Source organism: Haliaeetus leucocephalus, unplaced genomic scaffold (assembly GCF_000737465.1).
Source record: "Haliaeetus leucocephalus isolate CR32 unplaced genomic scaffold, Haliaeetus_leucocephalus-4.0 Scaffold143, whole genome shotgun sequence".
Lineage (NCBI taxonomy): Eukaryota > Metazoa > Chordata > Aves > Accipitriformes > Accipitridae > Haliaeetus > Haliaeetus leucocephalus.
Window position 1 is genome coordinate 1,053,641 of NW_010972579.1, and position 20,048 is coordinate 1,073,688.

Here is a 20,048-nt window from a genome sequence, read left to right on the forward strand (position 1 = left end):
AGAGGCAGGCTGCAATGCTTCTGCATGGGGAGGTGGGTCTGGGACAGGAGGAAGAGGGGGGAATGGGGAATAAATTGATTTTCATGGAGTCTGAGGCTACACTGCCATTTTCAGCATGGCTACAACATGCATCGCAGGTGGATCTGGAGGCAAGGCTCCAAAGGGATTAGTAAAGATTTATTTTTCTTTTTCTGGAGTGAGATGAAAGGGGGGAGGGGGAGGGAGGGACGAGCAAGGAATCCTACAGAAAGGAACTCATTATTTTTTATCTTTTCCAATGACCTTGTTTGTTTTATTCCTACTTGAAAGCAGTTTCTTTCCTTGTGAAAGTTTGGAGATGTCTGGAGACTGGGGCCAGTGAGAAAGGGAAAAAGGGAAAAAAAAGAGCTGGGTGAAGATGAAAAAACATGGAAAATAAACAGAATAAATGTAAACTGAGCTGGAAAAAGTTCTCCTTTTGCTCACTGATGTTTCTCCAAGGAGAAACACCCATCTGGGCTTGGCACTGTGATGAAGTACCGTATGTGGGGGAGATGGGCTGATGCCCATGGGGTGGATGGCTGCTCTGGGGATGAATGGGGAGGGTGTTTCTCAGCCTTGCTGTATTTATTACATGTAAAACCAGACCATGCGGGGAGCAGAGGTATCTTCTCTGTGACCCCTCTGGTCCTCATCCTAATCGTATGTGTGCAGCTCCTAAAGGAATTGCTTCAGAACCATTACAAGAGGGATTTTATTTGGTTTTGACCCCGCTTTGATTCAGAATGGGAACAACACACGTATGCTTCCCTTCTTGGCCTATGTGGGCAGCTTGAAAGGGGGAGGTTGCCACTGGAGATGCATGTTGCTCAGGGTTTGAAGTTTGTCTTGCAGCACCCCATTAATTTAACCCTGGTGGGGTTTTTTTTTTCCTTTTTTTTTTTTTTCCTTAAGCACCCTGTTCTATTTTTTTTTCCTTAAGCACCCTATTCTCCAGTTAGCCTCTGTACTGGGAGCCCGTGGACTCTGGAAGAAGGTAGCCACATCACGGAGGTGACCATCCTGGAGCCGCAAGGCATGGTGCAAGGGACCACCAGTAGATCTTGTGCGTGTCCCAAATGCAAGGGCCAGCTCTGCCCCAACTGATGCTGCCTTTATAGGGTAAGAAGAGCTCCCCAAGCCCCTGACAGGTGCCTAATGACCCTGATAACACCCCCATGGTCCCCATAACCTCCATAGTCCCCGGGCCAGGAATGTGCATGTGTCCATGGCCACCTTTGCTACCAGGTCTGCAGCTGGGCTTTGCCCTTGAATTGCAAAGACACAATGGCACATTCTTCCACGCTGTCCCTAACAACATCTTCCTCTGCATTAACCCGGCAGGATTTAACCTCTAAATCCTCACGTTAATAAACAAAACCTAAAAAGCAGGTCTCCCAAAAATGTAAGGACATCTCTTAACCTGGAAAAAAAGCCCTCTCACCAACAGGCAGGGTGGCTAATTTTAGATAAAAACCAACCCTTGCTTTCAACTGGTGGCTCGGGTTGATCTTCTCATGGTTACTCATAAATACTTATCAAAATGCTTCAAGTGCTCAATTTGCATAGCTATAAAGTCTCATAAATAATTCTAGGTACTACTATTTAATTATGTGACCTATATTGTGGTCGAATTCTTACCTCATTTACAGAGATCAGAGTCCTTCTGAATGGAGACCAGGGCATTAGTTGGCCATTGAGTTGCTGTCCAACCAGCTGTAGAGAAGAAAGGGATCCAGCCCAAATGCTTACCTGCAGCTTCTTATCAATACTAGCACGAATCAAGAATAATTTAACTTAAATACAACTTTTATGCCTACTATTGGGAGCTGCATTTTAACCATCAGGAGTCCCAGAGAAGCCTAGGAGTGGGGCAATATTTCCCAGTAACATTGAGGTGTGTGGCCCTTGGTATGTGCTGAAGACTCTGCTCTGCAAACTGGAGGATGCTGTTACCTCTAAATAATGTGCTTCCAAAGAGAATGCTAGCCCTTACCCAGTGCAAATATCAGCCAGCCATGCATGGGAAAACTCCAGCTAAACTAAGGGGTTTTAGGCTGGCTCTGATAAGCATTGCATTCAGTGGGAAGGCTCCTTTTCTAGATTTAGCCCTCAGACTTCAAAGGGAATAAAAAAAAAAAAAATCCGATTTTTTTTTTTAACCCACTGCACTGAGTTGCATCTAAGGCCCACTGAAGAGGAGTGAGTAAAGTTGTACGATGGGAGGCAAAGGGAGAGAAGAGAAAAAATGAAATGAAAAGGTCTTTGTAGTAACTGTGCTTCAGCAAGAGACTTCCCAGCTGCTGGCTGGGGTCCTGTGTGCATCACGTGAAACACCACGCAGGGGCAAAGCTGAATCCTCCTGGGCTGCCTTCTGCTTACCGGACCATGTGTGAATAATCCCAACCCCTGCCCCAAACTGCAGCAACAAAGAGACATTTTTAAACAACTATAACCCTCACACAGAAGAAAACACCTTTTTATTTCAAAGGGGAAATCTCTGCCAAGGGGTTCCCCTGTAAAAGGCAGCCCGACGGACCCAGCCATCACCCCAGGGGTTTTACCCTTCCCAACAGCAGAAAGCAGCTGAGGCAGGCAGAGCTCTGCCCATGGCAGTGCCTGGCATTCTATGTCCCCTCCTGGGGGGGTAGTTCACCCCCAGCATCCAGCATCACAAGCGGTGTCTGGCTGCTAGCATCCCCTGCTAGCGAGGGTATTATAAATAATTTATTCTCTGGGCAGTGGGGGGAGGAAGAGAGAGTGAGCTTTTAATTAAAATGATATCTTACAGATCAAATAAATATGAGTAAGATGCCAAAAACAACTGTATAAATCCCAAACATTCTCTTGTGTTTTAATTATTTGTGTTGATAAAACGAGAGTGAAGGCATTTTACTCTGCTTGGAGGGCGAGGAGGCAAAAGGTTACGCTGGCATTTTTTATGTTCTTTTCAAGGAACAAATGTTTCAGAAGCACAGATCTGACAAACTATAATTCATATCAGGAATAAATTGGAATTTAGGGAACAATTGTTAATATTTCAAAGTAATTGTTTAAGAAATTATCATTTTGGTATCTGCCTCAAAAATAATTACCCACCACTAATTTTTCTTTTTCAAAGGCTGCTATTTGTTGGAATAGTGGAAAGATGAGGAGTTTTTACTGTGAGCTATTTATGTAGTTCAAATGAGGAGATAAATAGGAAGGGACTTTCATGTTCCTAGGCAAATGAATCTGACTAATGTACGGCTTCAAGCTCAAAAGTGGGCCCTGGATTTATTTAAAATTCAGGGAATTTTTTATGGATGGGATTTGCAAGTCACAGCAGGCAAGTGAAGAATCAAAACCTGTGCATATCAATTAGAAACAGGTCCCCAAATAAACCTCTACCACATGGAGAAACCCTGCCCGCCCGGTGTGGAGTACCAGCGTGGTGGGCAGACCCAAGCAACTCAACTGCAGGCTGGGCATCTTTGCTCAGTCTCAAAGAGGATAAGGTTGTGTATTTGCCGGTTATACATGTGCTTTTACCGCTGGTTTTTCAAAGATAGCCAGTGCAGCCTCCCAGACAGTCAAAGGAGACATGATTGTCTCTGCTGCACAACCCTGCTATGCAGCCCTACTGCCTTTGCAGCATTTTGAGGTGGAAGAGGAGGAGTATTCTTACTTCTGCTCTTCAGATAGGGTGTTGGTAAGTTGAGACACCTGTGGCCTCCTGGAAAGGGGGCTGGGTACTTGAATATTTAGAGGATCATGGAAATACAATAAGGTAGAAAGGATCTTAAACATCACCTTATGCATCCCGCACCCTCAGGGTGGGGTTATCCAGACCCTGTACCATCCTGCCCCTACACTCTGCTGTGCTGTGCTGCTGGAAAGCGTGTCCTCCTCCCTTCAGACAGTGCTTTCCTCAAAGGATGGACAGAAACTGCAGTGGTGATAGCACCAGGAAAGGTTCAGCAAATGGTAGTTTCAAGGAATTGCTGTAGACTTCTCTGTTCAGAGAGGATATTGCAAAGGGAAACTGTTTTCATGAAAGCAGTTTCAAATGCAAAAGGGGAAATTATTTTCTGGGTTTTGTTAAATTTTTCTGCAAAATTATTAATCCATCTTTGTTAGGAATAATTCTCAAATGCATTTTAAAATATCTCATTAACATATGTTCTTTTGTAACCAGCTAGTTTTTCTCTAACCAACACTGATGTTGATGGTAATTTTTAAAGTGCACAGCGAGAAGCAATATTTTTTACCAAGTCTTCTGGGAAAGGGTATTTCTCACTGCAAACCCCATTGTTTCATCTGAACTGTCACCTCAATGTCAGGATACCCTCTAGCTTCCCCAGGCACTATCTGGGCCCCCAGTAAATCTCCCCAGTTGTCCTGTTGGCCACCAGGATGTTTTTCCAGTAGGTTGGTCCCTGCGCCCTGGGAAGGACTCATGCTGCCAATAAATGTGCCCAGCAACTTCCCAGGGAAGATCCTATGGCTTTTGGCTTGTTAATGTGTCTTCCATCTCCTTCATGCAATACCTCCCTCTTCCCTTTGATCTCAAGGACTCCAGACTCTCATGAAGACACTGGTCTGGAGGCTAATGAGGAATACACTTGACCTTTGCAGATGCTGTGATTAAAGATTACTGAAGAATGTGGGGGAAGCAAAAAAAGCTCCTTTTGGCTTCGTCCTCCCAGCTTGTTCTGAGTATCCCAATTATGAAGCAGATCACAGGGGCTGTGTTGGAAGACATTGGTATCAGCAAATTAGCAGGCTGCAGCGGGAGCAGTAATTAAGGCAGCTTTGTGTTTGCCTGGGTTTGGGGCTGTCACTCCTGTTTGCATGCTGCTTGGATTCAGGGTCCCCTTGCATGCCTGGGGTTTGGAATCCTGCTGTGCCAAGCTGTGGCTTGTGCTGTATATGCTGTGCTTTTTAAGTAATTGCTGTATTTTAGGAATTAATTGTAGTGATTGCAGGCAAAGGATAAAACACAGGCAAAATAGTAATGGTTTGTGCAGTCCCACTGCTGCTGCAGCCCACATAGGTATTGGTAAAACACTGTCCATCTAAGGATGGGCAAGAAAAATCAGAGAGGAAAATGTTCTCTTTCCCCATGGGAAAAGGAGGATGATGGATTTATACCCTTCCAGGCCTCCTGCTCTTGCAAGGCAGCAGGTAGGTCCACGGTAGCTCCTGCTACATGGGAGAGCTTGGAAAATGTGGGACGTTGATACGCACTTTGCTCAGCCGACCCATCTGCTGCTGGAGGAGCAGAGCGGTACTCTGATGCACAATGTATGCCCGTCCGGCTTCGGGTGGATGAGGCAATAGGGTTTGGAGCCCTTCCTTTGGGAAGTCAGTTTGTAGCATCATCTGTTCATAACAGACATCTCTGCCAGGAAGTTTTCCCCTACTATTAAGCTAATATTTTCCTATTCTTAATTTAAGCCCATACTACTTCTTTTGCATCTGTGTAGAGGCATTAAAAAAAAAAAATCTCCCTTTCATGTTGTTTGTCATCTCTAAATATCAGAGCTAACAGCCCAGGTTTCCTTTGCTCTTTACAGCGTGCCTCATAAATCATCCGCAGACTATTGGGATGGTTTCAGAGCTCTTCCCTGCTGTCCCTGTCCATGGGAATGGGCTGCAAATTTCCACATGGATCAGATCTGAATTGGTTGTCTTAACCCAGAGGCTAAAGAAACAGTGATCCTTCTCTCTGCTGCAACACATTTATTTCGCAAAGGCTAAAAACTGGGGTTTTTTCTTCTCTGATACAGCACAATAAATCTTTTTTTTTTTTTTTTCCCCCATAAGGTTCATTATGGGAAAACCAAGGGAGGGAAGCAGACAGGGAGAAGCCAGTCCCTTCCTGGGTAAAGCTTGCCACTCCTGAGTGTATCCATGTACTGGGGTACAGAGACCAGGGTGATTTCCTTGCAACTGCTCTGAAAGTGTTCTGCCCACCCTGCAGGTCTTGCTGGCAGGTGAAGGAGCTCCTCATGGTTTTGAGGCAGGATTTGGCCACTCGAAGGTGACATTGCCATGTCACCAACCTGTTCTCCCTGGGAGCACAGCACATAGTAGAAATCCTCTTCAGAAGCAGCCAAGGGCTGGGTTTTGAAGCACTCCTGCTCTCTGAAGGATGCTTGCAGGGTCAGCTGGGAGGATGCTAGGAGAAATGGCAGATGCCCAAGTAACTTCTCACACTGATTTTCCAGCAACCCAAATAGTCCATGAAAGGTGACCAGCTCTACCTAGGAGCATGCCTTAGCATAATGACATAACCTCTGGGCTGAAGCTCTCACTTTGCTCTTTTTATTCCTTAAAGGCTTTACCATAAAGAAACTAATTTGATCTGTATAGTGCTAGACCCAGAAAACGACCTAACAAATCTGTGAGCATCTGGAGCATCTTCAGGAGTTTGAAAAGAATAGTCACCCAGCTGGTACCCAAGGCAGGTCACTGCTAAGAAGGTGGAAGAGTTCAGTCACTGTGGGACATCTCAGGCACTCACGATGCTTTATCTACCTGCATGTATATTCACAAAGGGTCATGGTAAACCATATTTTCTTAGTAAATGCATCATGGGCATAGTGTAATTTACCATAACAGCAGTGGGGTACAGCCAGTGCAACCAAAAATACAGAGACCAGGTTTCTGAAAAAGGTTTTGCAAATGTGAACCAGCTCTCCCCAATAGTCATGAATGAAGCAAAACAGCAAAGGCTTGCAGACTATCAGGGATGGATCAGCAGCACTCCGCAGAGCCATCACTGGGCATCTGGGTCACGCTGGCTTCTTTGGCCAAGGGAGCAACTGTTCCAGCTGAGGAAAACCAAGCGGAGGATCAGAGAGCGTGGTCTGATGAAGGGAGGAAAAGAGGTGGTGAACAACTTTTTCCCTCCTGGGAAAGCTATGTATTTGCACCGAGGATAACTTAAAAGAGATGTGTGTTTCTCTATCTGCATCGGCAATGCCGCGGGTCCCAGGAGGCTCTCTGGGTAGTGAGGGAGGTGTCAATATATTTTTGCATACAGGGGAGCTGCTTGTGAGGAAAGCGCTCTAATTAGAGGAAAATATTTGATCTCCATAGGCTTTTGGTGGAATATCTTAGAAAGGCAGCAGATGTTGCTGAAATTATTTCATTCAACTGTTTTCCCCCTTTTTCTTCCCTTGGCTTTTTTATGAGGCACACTGAATTAAAATTCAATAAACAGCTCATGGCAGTTTATTGGGGGGTGCCAAAAACTTGCTCTAAATCAAAGCCAATGCCTTATCCAAAGCAAAGTACATGCACATGCACCAGCATCCCTCCCAGCCTTACTTCTGAAAGTCACAAGTTATCCAGAACCTCCAACTCACCCTGGGACCTACCAAAACATGTTGTAGCACAGCCAGCACATATTCCTCCATTGCATCTGGTGCCACCCTGGTCAGCACAGCATCCAGATGATATGCACTCTGCATGGTCCTGCCTTGTATCACTCCTTTGCCTGGTAATTCATCTTCTCCAATGAGCCAGCAGGCTGTAAATCTGGATCCTTAGTCCTAAAAGAAAGTGTGCATAAATATAGGACTGCCTTAAAGACCTTCCAGAAGGTCTCATGGAGGCATTTGACTTCTTCAGAGTGGGTTCAGATGAGGAACTTCAGAAGACGGGAACCTGAAGCCAGGTTTGATCTTCAGTTCAAGGAGACATGGGAGACCAAAAGTCCCATTTTAGAATATTTTGCCCTATTGTACAATATTATATTACAGTCCCGGCCATGTCGGCTGTAGCCGCACTAAGCTAGTTCTGAACTGATGTACAGCGAGAGACAGCACCTGCTACAAGCTCCAGTGAACAGGTGGAAAAGTGGAAAAATTATTGTCCTTGTGTAGATGAGGAAATGAGGCGTGTATGGAGAACACGTGTCGTGGTCTACAACAAAGGGTGAGTGGAAGCCAAAAAATGCAAAAGACGGTATCCCATCCCAGTGTGAAATTTTGCCTTTAATGTCAGAAGTAAAGGGATTTTCCACAGAGAAGGGGGTGCTGTCCTTGAACCCCAGCAGACCACATCCTAAATGCCATCAGGGTGTCCTACAAGCACAGGCAGCTGCATTCAAACAGGGGATAATCACAGACCTTTCTCCTTGAAATGTTGTTGTCCAAGGGTCTACAGAGAACCAGCTGCACAGGCTGAACATCAAACACTGCCTCAAATCAGAAACCCTGTGGTTTGATTATAGAGTCAAAACAAGGGTCTTTATGAGTTTGCTTGTCTTGTGTCACCCCAAAAGCATCTGCAGGACACCACATTCAACCCCACAGGACAGGTCAGTTAATTATGTTGAGTGAGTCAATACATTGATCAGTTTATCAAATGATAAACAGAGTTTCTGCTTTCATCAGGGTTGTGAATATTAATTGATTTGACAGGCTGAAGCTTGGTAAAACAAGTAGAAGGGGCATCGGGGCATCACCGTATTAATTAGCCATGTTGAAGCTGCTTTTAGCTGCTTCCGAAGTTTAATCAATATGCTACATTTGAGTCCCAAAAGGCTTATGAAAACAGCCTTTGAAATCCTTTAAATTGTTGCCTCTGTGAGGTTTTAGACTCTTGGTGTATTCTTGTTCTGCTGTTTTTCTTCCTTTTTTTTTCCCCTTCCTGAAATCAATAATGACCCATAAGGACTGGTAGAGGCGGGCTTTCTTATTTGTATCATAAATTTGCATTCACTAGGAATAGAAATAAAATGAAAAAGATCTTCTCTTTTAGTACAATAATAATAATAATCCTAGACATTAATGAGCTGCCCTCTGCCTTCCAGTTTCTATATGCAGTAAATTACCTCTATAGACTTAATCTGATGTGAATGGGCATGGCACCATTTAAATCATGTTTTCCTGAGCCCTTGCATACTGTTCAGACTTTGATTTAATACAAGGTAAGGTTTGAGCTTGTTAAGACATTTTACTGAGAGGGAGGAAGGAGAAGGTGGAGCTGAAAATAAAGCTGGGAATGAAGCTGTGGAGAGAAGGGGATGGAGGGACCACGGCCATGGGATGAGGTGGGGAGATGGGGAAGGCAGAGCTGCTGCTGTACACCGCATCTCAATGTTTCCCCAAGTGGGGAAAAGAAAGCAGCTGGAGGAGACAACGGGAACATGGGGTGCATGAGGAGGAAGACATGAAAGCAGGGATGAATCAGGAGAGAGCAGGCAGGCCGGGCCACCAGTCTTCAATGTTTGGGTGATGGGGATGTTGGGGGCATGAAAACACCACCAAGGAAGAGCAGTTCACCAGGAAAGGCAGCACAGGGAAGGGGATAAGGGGTCATCCTGTAGGCTGGGTCTTTGGGAAATGTCTCCTCCCTTCATGCTCTAAGACTGCCTGGGGAGGGCATGGTGTCTCTGCCACCAGCCAGCTTTACAGGGAGGTTGGACAAGTTGTGACGAAGGAAGGGCCATGCATCCTTTTCATAAATGTCCTGGTGGCCTGCCTTCCCGCAGCCTTTTCTAGGGCTTTATGATTAACTCAGTGCTTGCTCAAGAGCCCAGCTGAATCTGGGACACCTCCTCTCCCAGGGGACGCCTGAGGGCTGAAGCCTTCAGTCTGTCCTTGGGCCACTGCTCCAGTAGACCTGTGAATATGCAGAGACCTGAAACAAATTTTCTGAATCCATGAATTTCTGACCTCATAATTTGTCGGTGTTCTGCTATTTTGACTTCTGATCCCTTTTCAAGACAAAACTTCCCCAGATGTGCCTGTAGCAGGTTTCCCAGCACACTTCCCCCCTGTGCCTTCAGTAATTCCGCTTGTGTTGACTCCTGGAGGTCACCGCTACAGATGTCACACCAGTGCAGTCAACATGGGGAGACAAACAGTGCTTGAAACAGTTCTCAGGGCCCCAGCATAATTATAACAATTACAGAGTCAGGCCCTGACCTGTGCTTTCTGATGCATATATCTGCCATGCAGACTTCATTGCATGCACAGATCCTGTTGTTAATAATGGAAGATGCCCCAGTCTCTCTGGCGCAACACTCTTTGCTGTGGGCAAGGTACTAAATCACATTTGAAGTTTTTAGGCCAAAATATTTTACTTTTATTTTTGAGGAATAAAGTTCCCAAAACGTGTGAGGCAAATTTCCAGGCCTGACTACCTTGGCTCACCTGGTAACAGGTAGAAAATGAGGCAGCCTTGCAGTAGGTGAAGGCTAGACCATCCTGTAGTGATGGTGTAGAAGTGATTAGATGAATTAGAGAAAAATAGGCCTGAAAGCGACCCGAGTTGTGTGTGCCACCCCATTCCAAGGCAGATTTAGCTCTTCCCTTATCACTGCCAATGCAGAGCCCCAGGAAGGTGAGAACATCTCAGCAACACACCTGGAAGCACCAGTCACTTCTCAGGTCTTTGGATCACCAACAGTTCCTGCTCCAATCAGCCCAAAATGCGCTTTGGCCCTCGGAGCCAGAAGGCACAAAATCCTTTTACCAGTGGTATTTTGGAGGTGTAGGTTGGTCAGTGTGTGATGAAGACACCTCTGCTGCCTGTTGCACCCCACTCTGGCCTAAGCTAATCCCTGCCACAATCATATCAGAGAGAAAAGCTCCTGCAGAAGATGAAGTGAGGGGACCCTGATGACATCCAGGCCTGTGGGTCTCTCCCATTCAGATGTGCCCTTGTTCGTTCTTTCCCTCTACACCTTTAGCCAAAGGATTAAGGACATGGCTGCAACATGCATGTTATAGGGCACACCTTGGACTCATCCTCAATCCTCCCAGCCTTGGGCACCATCCAGCTCTGCCTGTGGTGGGTGGGGGTGGCCCACAAGGTCCCCCTTTCCTGTCACACAGATGTGTTGGCTTAAGATGTCCTTAAATTCGGCAACATGGCAAAATGCCCTTTTCCCTGTGGGACAGTGGTTTGGGAAGCTGAACTCGATGCAATTTATGCATCCTGGTGATGAAATGGTTGCACTCATGAATGTCTCTGTAGGTGCAGAATAGGCTGTACAAGGTCAGGACTCCCTCCTGGGCTGCACACAATGGCAGTAACTAACATTAATAGCTTCTGCTCAAAGGGACGGGTCTGAACACTCAGAAGACCAATTAGTCTGTGACTCCTCCACAGAGGCCTCCCAGAGAGGAGGACAAAAAGACAGAGGTGTCAGAGCCAGGCAGAAAGGCACAGAGGAAGAGAAGAGAATGAAAATGCATGTTCTGCAGCTGAGCTAGCCCCTTGCTGCCTTGCTTGCTGCTGGCAGAGCTTTGGAGGAAGAAAAAATTGGTCCTGGAAGCAGTTCACTGTGGTTTCTGCCTTGTGCATGGACTGTAGGAAAGGCTGGATCTCTGGCCAGGGCACCATGGCATGGGCAGAAATTAAGATGATGACATTTGAGAAGAAGACACCAACGGAAAGCTGCTGGACAGCTGTCCTGGTGCTCAGGCCATGCAGGTGGGATATCAAAACAATGCTGATGGCTTCCAGCACCACTGTATGGAGCAAAGTTGCCCGAACCTGTCCCTGCGATTTTCATCTGAAGGCTATTGAAGGGTTTGCTGGTCCCCTGGTACCTGGACCCCAAAGCAAGGAGTGGAGCCACTTGACGTGTGGCACACAGGTAGGAGAGGGCAAGGCAACGCTGCAGGACAGCATGAACCAGTGGGTGAAGAAAGTGCTGAGAGGAGTCACTGCAGAGGAGAATGACCTGAGGGCTTCAAAGCTGGTTTGGAAATAAGCTCTGTACGAGTGCTTTACTGTCTCCATCACTCCTCCTGCTTACAGGAGACCAGAGGGAAACCCAGGAGTGTGCATTGCCGTTTATGACAATCAATACTTGGGATCTGTCCAGAAAAAGAGCCGCAAAATACATGTCCCTTGCCAGTGGAGCCTGCCTTTATTCTAGGGAAGCCATGAGTGCTGTCAGAGGAAAGCCTGGTGAATATATATCTATGTATACATTTATATACACTCACCTGCTTTTGCATTGCAGCAGTGGGAGCTGTCTGCCCTGTACCCTGCTCTCTCCAGAATTCACTGACACTCCTCCCCACCCCAATAGGGCAGATGCGATGGAGACCCACCTCATCTATGGGGTTAGCACTTCTTTTCCTGCTAATCTACCTCCTCTGGGGGAGAAAGCCCTTTGCTGAAGAGAAATAATACACGCCTCATGTCACCGTTAGTTTTAAAATTATAAAGGAAACCCTCCATCAGCAGTGCCACAATTACCTTCCCATTTTCCTGCTTCACCTCATTAAAAGGAAAATGTTACAATTAAGGCACGGACAGGAGGAACAGATTAATGTTCTGTTTCTAATGCATTGATGAATCGGCACTTAGTCAAGGGGTTTAAAAATATTCAACCCTTCTCAAAAACTATCCCAAAAAGGAGCGTTTCTTATTTGAGGGGTACTTTCTCAGCTCAGACTGGTAGGTCTCCATCACTGGTGCTAAGGGTATATTGTACAGTGGTGTTTGCCATTGAAATGGGGTTTGTTTGGGCACATCTGCTGGTGCTCCATGGGGGTGGTCATATGCTCCCAGGATGGGTCCTTCTCCATGGTGAATCTTTTCCCTTCACATCTAAGGTGGGGGTTTTTTTTGGTGTGCATGGGGTATTTTACATGGAATTGGACATCACCTGCTTTTATTCTGGCTTTTCAATCCCATTTCTCTCCTGGCACATCTTTGTGAGAGTCATGGCTTTGTTCTGTCAAACACAAAAGCCCTTCAGGTTCTTATTCCATTTTTTTAGGTCAGGTCCCTGCTGCATGAAGGGAGTGGTGAGCAGGCGACGGGGCAGGGGAAGGGTTATTCCCAATCCCCCAAACCAAATCCCTATTTCCTTCAGGATAGCGGCATGCCCTGGGCCACCCCAGGAGTTACCCTGGGGAGCGGGGTGCACCTTCAGCGAACTACCTACTAACCTAAAGCTGCTTCAAAGGGGGCATAACAATGCCTATAATCCATACCCATTTTCAATATATTTTCATCCCATTTCAAAACCTTTTTTTGCTGCCCTCACAGCCTTAAGCCGAGACTTGGGGCCTGCCATGCCCACGTTTGCTACACAGTTGGTAAGTCCCAACCCTCCTATAATGAAAATGTCACTAATGATAAATATTTAAAGGGATACGATGCTTATCTTTATATTTACTACCCTGACCTTTATATATTTGGATTTTATTTTATGTTTTATGTGGCTTGCCTTTGCCTTTTCACAAACACACAGTGCTGCAGAGCAAGAAGTACTGCAACGGCTCCAAGACTGCTGTTGCGTTATAAATACGCAAACAGTACATACAATTACAGAACTTTAATGCCTGGTATAATTACTGTCTGCAGTTTGCATTAATGCTTAGGGTGATATAGTGAAGCAAGCCGTTCAGACACCAAGAGATCTGCATCCCGAGGGGCAACGGAAGATCATTGCTTATGATCTTGCGATTAATTATTGTGCCTTCTGTGGAGAGGCTGAGACTTTCCAAAGCACTTTGCACCCAGTTGATTGAAATGCCTACATGGGAACGATGCTGCTGTGCATAGCCTGCAGGTAGGGTGCTGCTTTATAATCAAGCAAGGGTCTTCAATTTTATTCTTGTAATACCGAAAGGGAAAAATCGAGGAAAACAGCAGGCGTAAGGAGGAGAATGCGTGTATAACTGGTTGAGGTATCTTAAAATGTGATGCAGGTTTACTTGCAGGACTTCTCCCGAAGTCTCTTTGTGTTGCCTGACCTGGGACCAGCGAGTGTGCACTGGGAGATGCTGGGGGGCATGGGGAGCTCACCCTGCTGCAGAGTGACTTGTGCCCTGGCTTGCCCTGCTCCTCCTGGGCAGGGCAGGGCAGGGTGCCAGCCCCTGCTCGGAGCCCTCCAGGAGCAGGGACAGGATTTATGGGTGTTTAGCAGATCCATGTGGACATGGCTGCCAAGAAACAGGGCATCTCCTGCAGCGGTGAGGAGAGGGAAATTCTCCAGATGGTTGCATCTGGCAGCCTTGGCCAAGTCCCACAGCCATTTTCCCTCAAGGAACGCGAAAAAATGAAAGGAGTTAATAGGCTTGATTGGACTTCGCTGAAAAACTTAAAAAAAAAGGGGGGGGGAGAAAGTGCTGAGGCAGCTCCTTTCTGCGTCTTTGAACTTCAGGCTTTGAAAAGAGGTGGGGAAAATCTTAAGGAATTAACGAGGACTACTGGGAAATTACTCAGGAGGAACTTTCAGTGCTCGCAGCTTGGAAAGAAATAGAAAAAAACCCCTTTTGTATATATATATATATATGTATGTATATATGTATACACACATACACACATTTGCATGCATGTTTTTTGTGAGAGTGTGACCCCCTTCGGCCAGCCATTCATCTTTGTCTCTCTGATTTTTTTAATGATGTATTAATTATTTGATTTGTTGTCATGGCAGCTGGGAAGGGTGAGAGCTGCCTTTCTCCCACTTCAGGGGCTGTGGAGGAGGCAGAGGCAGCTCGGCAAAGACTTGGGGCTGCCACCACCCTGGCAACATTTGCTGAAACTCAACCTTGATCAGAATAGCTCTCCTTTCAGGAAATAAACTTTTTTTGGTCAAAAAAAAGGTCTCAAGATAAATATTCTTGGATGAAAACCTATAAAAAGCTCAGACTGACAAACTATTTTTTTAGGCACTTCTTTTTCTCCCAACAAGAATATATCTGTCAAGAGAAACAGATGTTCTCTATGAAAAAATCTTCTTTAATTACAAGTCTGTCAAAAAAACTGGAGACAGATCTCTTTTTTTCCCCCAAGCCCATTAAAATGTATGTGAATGGCCAAGGTTTTAAAGCCATGGCTCCTATCATAATATAATATTTTAATAAAACATTTCCCTACTAAGCAGGCTGAGTACCAGCAAAGCCACGAGTCAAAATGCATGGGTAAATTTAAATTGCTCAAGGTTTGTTTTTTTAAAGTGAGGTGTCAAGCCCCAAACTTGAGCCTTCCCTGGCCGCAGCTGCCTGCAGTGCTGGTCTGGTTTTGGGAATCACCACCTCTGTGAACAACCCAGATTTCGTACTTAGTCAGGTGAGATGAATCCCCCCTCCAGAGTTTAGGACTTCCGCAAATCAGGCCAAATATTTGCATAATAAATTTAAGATCCAGCCATTAGCCAGGCATTTCTTTAAACCTCACACTATTTCTTCAATAATTCTCACTCTGTGTCCAGTAAATACTTACTTTAGTAAATACCTTAAAGCAGTAACTAGAAGTCTTCACTTTCTCGGGACTTAGTCTGCTCTCCAGAAGCTTGCAGATGGTGGCAATGTGACATAAATGTTAAAAGAGGTTTCTCTGGCACAACATTTCCCCAAGGTCGGCATGACACGTGTTATCCAGGGGAATAAAGTTCTAGTGGAGATAGTGGCAGGAATGCAAGGTTGATATTTCTTTATTTATTGGTTACAGTAATTGGCTAGAACATGGCTGAGTAGTTGGATGAAAATAATCAATAGTTCTTGTCCACTAATGAATGATTTTCCAGCAGTCACTAGTGTAAATAGGTTTCATTAAAACAGCAAATCCTCCCAAACAAGAAAATTAATGAGAGCTTATGAAACCTATGAAATTGCATGGGTCTGAATATCTGACAGAGATTACAAATATCTGCTATTGTTATTTTTGGTAAACAGACTTTCTTTTCAATTTTCACTCTTGTCGCTTAAATAATAACAATACTCTAGCAAATCCATTATTCCTTTCCCAGAAATCTTCAAGTGCAAAATGTGTCAGCCTCAACTCAGGAAAACACCCCTTTCCTGAGCAATCCCCACATGCGTGTGCTCAAGTCCTGCAAAGTCAGTGCCCTGTAACTCACTAATAAACTGGGAATTTTAGGAGTTGATTCTTCAGACTAGCCCACTTCAAATGAAGGGGACTGGGCACAACAGCCATTGCTTTTCTTTATTCCTGGGGATAAAGTGGTGTGAAATCAACCTTCCACTGACGGGTTTCAGCCCAGCAAGTGGGTGTGCAGGGCAGAGGAAAAAAACTGGGACTTCGTACCAGTGCTGCTGGAGGGGTCAAAAGACAGTGGGATAAAAGAAAAGAGATTGAACTGCTTGGTGTTGGTAATTTTGATATTTCTTTCAAACCGTTAGCTTCACTTCCATTTCTTTTGTCCAAAGAAGAATAGTCAAAAAATTATTTGCTTTGGTCAGCCTGGAGTGTGGCTCCTTTTGCCCTAGAGGAAAAAGAATCTTCATCAACAGGTCAAAAAAACCAAAACCCCACAGCTACTTAGTGAAAAGTTTCCCGACACATTTTCTCAGTTTCTCAGTTACTGCTGGAAGAGTCAGGAGTCTTTGGGGAGCAGCAAGGATATTTTTGCAAATGGCTAAACATGTTACCTTGTTACATGTAACAGAGTAAGAAGCAGAGAAGGCTCTTGCTCTGCTTTTTGCTCTCAGAGAAGACCCTCTCCTTCTCCTTCTCCTTCTCCTTCTCCTTCTCCTTCTCCTTCCCCCTCCTCCTTCTCCTCCTTTTCCTTCCCCCCACCCCCAAAATCTCTGTCTCCCCTTGGTCTTCCCTCCCTTTCCTTCTCTCCATCACCCATTGCATGCTTGATGGAGAAGGCTCTCAAAAGCTAGAGAAGGTTTAGGGCACCATGTGTCTGTGCTGGCAGCATCGACCCGAAGCCAGGGTTTCAGACGGGAAATTGCACTGGTAATCTCCCCTTGAGGGAGGTGCTCCCATTTTTCATGATGGCTAGTCCTTTCGGGATGTGGATGAAAAGAGAAAGCATTTCATTTGCTCTTTGGAAGCCAGAGCTATAGATCAAGGCCTTGCTCATTCCCCCAAAGACTAGAAATAGTTTTTTCGTGCAGGAATTGAGGCTATCCTCTGAGAAAACTAAAACAGTTACCTACACTTTCATCTAGAGTTCAGCAGTAGCGATTTTTCTCCAAAAGCTGGATAAATCCAGGCTGTTAGTGCCTCTCCTTCCCACTTGCCTTAGTTATTGCTTTTTATTACAGGAAGGGTGAGGAACAAACAAATACCTCTGCTTCCCGACTTTGCCCTTGCCTGTTTGTATGAATTGGCCAAACATCTTCTTGCTGATGCTCTGGACCCGAGCAACTTTGCTGCCTGTGATGCTCTTCTCTGCATGCCATGATCTGGATGCAGATCCCCAGGTCTGCTTAACCCTGGCAGATGGCACAGGAAAGGTTGTTTTCACACCACAACACACAGCCTGGGTGGAGATGCAGACTCCTCTATCATGAAGGCAGCAGCTCAGTACCTCGCCCATCAGGTGGGGTGGGTTTTGCTTCTGCAGAGCCATTAGGGGTGTCTTCTCCTCCAGCCAGTGTCCTCCTGCCACACATCACTTGTCTTCTGCTCCCTGTGGGCTGGTTTTGGGGAGACAGTGACCTCTCCATCTTCATCTTGTCTTGGCCACATGGAAAGCTAAGACCACAGCTCCCAAGAGGCCACCCAAATGGCCAAGCGCTTGTGGGCAGCCGGGCAGAGCTTTTGGGTTGTGTTTGGGTATCAAAGAATTTGGGTAAATCTCTGTAGTTCAAGCTCAGCTCTGCGAGGAGATTGCTTTGCCATTAGCCATCCCAGTGCAACTCCTCCTGCCCTGTGAGTCATGGCACTTAAGAACTTTCCAACATGACATAGGAAGTCTTGTTACAGGGGTGGGGAATTGGGAAGGTGGAAGCCAAAGCTGGATGAGTATTCTGGCCATTAGAGCAGCCTGTTTTCATCATACGAACCCCATTACCTCAAAAGCCCAGCCAAAGATAGCAGCTAGAATTGCAGGCACGGCCTGAGCACAAGGAATGTGCTTGCTCTTGGCGCTGCTACAGGGGAAGCCACTTCCCAGTCCCTTCCCCTCTACCTCTCCAGAGCACCACAAAACATTTGAGACAGAAAAATGCCATTCACGTGACCTCAGCCAGAGCCCCACAGACTTGACTCTTGTGTCTCAACCTTGTCCTGGTTTCACTGTCATGGACAGCCTTGGCTCCCTTCCCTGTCCCTGTCCCCGCTCCATTCATGCGGAGTGGCTGCTATGGGACTGGGCCTTTTCTGCTGTCTGGGTCCAGTATCATCGCAGGTAACAGGTTTCCGAAGCCATGCTGCACTCCTGCATCTGTGATCCTCGCAGTCATAAATCTTGTACCTCTGTCATGAACAGTGATTGAGCCTGTCTGGCATAATTTATTCCTTTGGAGCCCATGCAGTTACAGCAGAGATGATCATCTGCTCAAGGAGCAATGCTTGGGATGAAATCTTTCCCTCTTGAGAGCCCCTATGAAAAAACACAGCAGCGTCCATACGCCACCGGCATTGGTATATACCCTACATCCCCACCTTCCCTGTGACACCCTCACCCCTCTCCTGACCCTTTCACCTGGCACCGTAGCTCATGCCTATTTGCTATACTGCAGCAGAAGAAATGGAGGAACGGAGTGGCGCTGGGGGGAGGACTGAATTTTGGAGCCTCAGCAGTCTGCTCACACCCATGGCCCTGCCCTTCCCAGCAGCTCCTTTGCTAAATACCCCAAATTCCCCCTGCCCTGCAGGGCTTTGCCTGGTGCTGACAGTTGGAGAGGGGCTCAGCCCAAACTGTGGGGTGAATAATTTTTCCCCAGGAGAAGTTCCCTCTGTACCATCCCCCGCTCTCCTCCCAGCCCCTCGCCTCGGTGCAGCTCCGGAGCTGAGCGTGAAGTGTGCTTTATTGTTTGTCACCTGAAGCACTTGAAAAAATTACACAAATCCATCAAAGTAATGAATCTTCTCAGCAGTGGCAAATAGACAGAAACAGACAGGCACTCATCCGAAACAAGTCATCTTTAAAAATTAATACAAAATAAATAGCTGGCCTTTCCCTCTGTTTCTAGGGGGTGGCTGCCTGGTTTGGGCAAGGGGACGGGCAGGTGATGGCTCTTGATAGGACCATGACCCCGGGGGAGGGACACGTCCTCCTCCAGGTCCCTGTCACCCTCATGGTGTCCTACGACACCTCCATCCTAAGCAGCATCTGGCAGCTCTGGGAATGATGGAGCAACACAACAGTTGACGCTGCATTACACTGACGACCGCCAACGGGGTGCTTAGGAAACGGCCGGATTTTGGGGAGCGCCGAAGCCTCATTACCTTCCTCCAGCCTTGGCCAGCTCTTTCCAGCCCTCGGGGCTCTTGAACCAGTTTGTCTATGTCTGAGCAAGCTTGTAAACTCCTTAGGGGAGAGACCGCACTTGCTTTTACGCCTGTACACTGCTTGTCACAATGTGGGCTCCATAAATAATAAATAGTGGTGTTCCTGTCTCCTCCAAGCTTTCATTTTGTTACCTAGGTAAAATCTATCTATCTATATGTGTGTGTATATATATATGTGTATATAAACACAGACATATATATATATACACATACTTAGTGTATATATCACCATTATATGGACTCAGAGGGGACAGGTCTGAGACTGCTGCATGCAGGACAGTAATGTACCAGCTGCATATAGAGCTCCTCTGCTCCCATACCATTCCTACACCCATGCACACATCCTATTGCCCTGTGCTTGCTCCCTCCTTTTAAGCCCTGGCGCTTTCAGTCCAGCTGTTGCAATGAGTTTTGAAAGATGCAAACCCACTCTTCTTGCTCCAAACTTGCCTTTTTTTTTTTTTTAAACAAAAAAGCCTGCCAGTGGGGAGGAAAAAGAAAAATCAAACCCAGCTCTCATTTGAACAAACCCCAGAGAAATATAGTGATTAGCATACCTGGGGGGAATGATTTTTATTCCTTTAAAATGTTGGTGTTGCTTCTTGAGGCTGCACCAGGAGAGCAGGGACACTCTCGGGAAGTGGCATTTCACCGACAGCCACGATCCTGCTCCTCCAATGAATCAAAAGGAAGGAAAACAGCAGAAGGCAAATTGCTTTCGACCACAAGAATCCCTCTTTTGTTTGAACCTCTCCCATCCTGAGGCTTTTTTTTTATTTACTAGTCTACAAAGAGGCAGCTGTGCCTGTACCTTGGGGCCTGCCCTTGCCCTGCAGAAAGGCGTGGGG